This window comes from Narcine bancroftii, chromosome 7, assembly GCF_036971445.1.
Source record: "Narcine bancroftii isolate sNarBan1 chromosome 7, sNarBan1.hap1, whole genome shotgun sequence".
Taxonomy (NCBI): Eukaryota; Metazoa; Chordata; class Chondrichthyes; order Torpediniformes; family Narcinidae; genus Narcine; species Narcine bancroftii.
In genome coordinates, this window is record NC_091475.1 from 50,743,443 (window position 1) to 50,747,057 (window position 3,615).

The 3,615-nt window shown below is 49.1% G+C and overlaps 1 protein-coding gene across 1 annotated transcript in view; it reads left to right on the forward strand.

Annotated features, from left to right (window-relative positions):
• LOC138738914 (superoxide dismutase [Cu-Zn]-like) overlaps window positions 1-3,615 on the forward strand; it is a 33,273-nt gene that overhangs the window by 14,099 nt on the left and 15,559 nt on the right. The window lies entirely within an intron of this gene.

Sequence of the window (3,615 nt, forward strand, 5' to 3'; positions counted from 1 at the left end):
GCTGCATGGTATTTTAAGTGCTTTCAGATAATGTCTTTGTTTAACCAGAGCTTTTAATCAGCTTATGTTGTATTGTATTCCTCATGGTTCAGCTCTTCTCGTAAGATCATTTATTATCCAGAGAATCATTTGTTATTTTGTATTTAGGGCACAAATATTAATTTGTAATTACATTTAAAATATCCCTCAAGACACCTCCACCCCCACCTGCACATTGAGTCCATTGACCAGCACAGCTCCTCTATACTCCTCATATGGTAACTGACTGACCTTTCATTCAGTTCTGCATCCATAACCATATAATCGTTTACAGCACGGAAACAGGCAATTTTTCAGTGCTTTAATAGATGTCTACAATAGAAATTGAGACACTTAAAATGGTCTTGTGGCAGATCTCCCTGTATACAAACATCTCAGGAAAACACAGGCACAATACTGTTTGGGGCAACACAGCTTTATTCCACTCACATAAATATCTAGCTGAGCTTACAGTGATCACGGGGAGAGCGAGAGAGAGCACACTGTTGGGACCTCGGCTTTATACTATGGGCACTGGGCCTAGCTGATGGTCGGATGTCATTAGGCTGGGTGTCTCTAGGCCACCTGTTGGCCAAGTGATGTACCGCAGCATATCATTACATTTACCCCCTTTAAAAAAAAAAGTCATGGTATTGCTCACAAGTCCAGGCATACCATTGGTTTCCGCACCCTCTGGGACCTCCTAGGGAGGATCCGTGGTTTGGGCTGGGGGGGTGATTGTTCGGCTGGGTGTTGTGGGTATACTTGGTGGGTTGGCGTCCCCAGGGGGGTGGGATTCGTTCTCCGCAGTGCGACTGTGGGGGGGCGGTGTAGGTGTTTGGAGGGGTGCCAACGGTACGTCGACTGGATCAGGCTGGGTTCTTCTGGTTCTTCCTCTTCTTCTTTGGCCGGTGCCAGGTCTCTCATGGAGACAGAGTCCTCCCTTCTGTGGGGAACATCACAAACGCATAGTTCTGGTTTGTGTGGATCAACTCTCCCCTCTCGACTATGTTTCTTGATCAGCATTGGGCCCGGTGAGATCATCCAACGTGCCACCTCTGAGCTCAGGGTCAATTTCCTCATGAAAGAGAAAAATCTGTCATGTGAGGTCATGTTCGTGGCAGTACACAATAACGAGCATATTGCAAGTAGCATCTTGGGTAACATTTCTTGCCACCTAGATACCGGGAGATCCTTTGACTTTAGTAATCAGATGGACTGTCTTCCAAATGGTACCATTCTCCCTCTCTACTTGCCCGTTCCCTTGGGGGTTGTAGCTTGTGGTGTGGCTGGTAGCAATCGCCCTCTCACATGAAGGCTACCCCGCCCCCCCATCTGTGTGGATATAGTTAGGGTATCCACACATGCTGAAGATGGCTTTCAGGCACATAATTACAGCTGCTGCAGACACATCTGCACAGGGGATGGCGAAGGGGAATAGGGAGAACTCATCTATCATGGTGAGTTGTTATTGGTGGACGGGAGGGGGCCTTTAAAATCGATTCCGAAATGCTGTAATGGCCGGGTGGATTTGATAATGGCTGGCTCAAGCGGGCGGTAGAACTGTGGTTTGGTCTCCGCACATATACGACAACCCCTTGTAGTAGTCCTTACCTCTTCTGCTGATAATGGCAGGTTGACGTTCTTAATGAAGTGGAACATCCTGGTCATTCTGGGGTGCCCCAGCTCGCTGTGGATGTTCTGCAGCCGGGACATGTGTTGAGTGGCCACGCCCCTGGATAGTGCATTGAACTTACCGGAGTGGTATCGGATGTCATACAAGTAAGTAAACAGTTGATCCTCCAACATAAGATTTTATCATTTTTAATTTTCCCCCTGTTGAAACATGAAAGCTACAAACTGTTGGTCTGTGACCAGTGTAAAACAGCTGTCCGCCAGGTAGTGCCTCCAGTGCCTTACTGCCTCCACTATGGCCTGGGCCACTTTCTCCACTGCTGAATGCATGGTTTCTGAGCCCTGCAGCATTCGAGAAAAGAAAGCCACTGGGTGTCCCTACTGATTCAGCATGGCTGCTATGGTTACATCTAAAGCATCAGTCCTCATCTGGAAGGGGAATGTTTAATTTCCAGCCCTCATGGTGATGTGTGCCAAGTGGTCGCGCAGGTTTTTAAATGCCTCACTGGGCAGAGGGAATTCTTTTGCTCTCGTCAGTGGATGGGCCCTGTCTGCATACTGGGGTATCCACTGCGCGTAATAGGCAAATGAGCCCAGGCATCTTTTGAGCGATTTGGGCTTTGTGGGGATGGATAGGTCCATCAGGGCCTGCATGCAAGCCGGATCTGGTCCCACCACCCCATTCTGTACTATGTAACCAAACAAAGCCAGCTTCATAGTCCGAAACACACACTTGTCTTTGTTGTATGTCAGGTTGCATTCTTTGGCTGCCTCCAGAAATCTCTTTAGGTTTGCGTTGTGGTCGCTCACCAAGTGCCCGCAGAAAGTAAGATTGTCCAGGTATGGGAAACAGCCTCCAGGCGGTAGTCATCCACCAGTCAGTCCATTTCCCTCTGGAACAGTGATACCCCGTAAGTGACTCCGAATGGAAGTCGGAAGAACTGATAGAGTCGGCCGTCTGCTTCAAATGCCATATAGGGCCCTTAGCTCCTCCTGATGGGCAGTACGCAGCCTTGAGTTCGATGGTGGAAAAGACCTTATACTGGGCTATCTTATTCACCATCTCGCTAATCCGGGGGAGAGGGTATGCGTTCAGCTGTGTGAACTTATTAATGGTCTGGCTGTAGTCGACCACTAAGCGAAGTTTCTCCCCCATCTTTGCTATGACTACCTGGGCTTGCCATGGGCTGTTGCTGTGTTCAATTATGCCCTCCTGCAGCAATCGGCATGTCTCGGTTTTAATAAAAGCTCTGAACCTCCTGCTCTTTGTGGCTATGGGTTTACAGTCTGGGATGTGGTGGGGGGGGCTCGATATTAATGACTGATAGTGCACCGTTCTTTTGGTTCATAAGCAGTAGCGGGGGCTGTGGTCCGTTGTGGACTACCTTGAAGCTCTCCAGCTGGCACTGGAAGTCTAATCCCAGCAGAGCTGTTCCAGGACCAGCAGACGGAAGTCCCTATACTCCCTCCCTTTAATTTCTAGTGTCACCACGCAGTACCCCTTTATTTTCACTGACTAATTGTTGGATGCTAGGAGAATCTGCCTGTTGCTGGGGTATATGGGGAACCTATGGTCTTTGGCAAATTTCAGCTCTTTGAAACTCTCCGTGCTACCGCTATCCAACAGACATTTAAATTTCAACCCGTTCAACCGCACGGAGACCATAGCCTCTGAAAAATTGTGTGGACTCATCTGATTGATCCTGAGGGAAGCCAGCGTGCAGTCTTCAGTCTCCTCGTGGTCTCTGTAGTAGTGATGCTCCTCCTCTTGAATCCCGGGTCCAAGATGGCTGCTCCCTCTTGGCGCACATGGCGTTCCTTTCTGTTTGACCTGGGGAAGAAGCAGAGCTATCCCACTGCCCATTTACATGACATTGGGTCTTGGTGATTGCCCGCGGGCTCCTGCAGACATGAGCATAATGGCCTCGCTTTCTACATTTCGAGCAGTCCGCATCTCTTGCC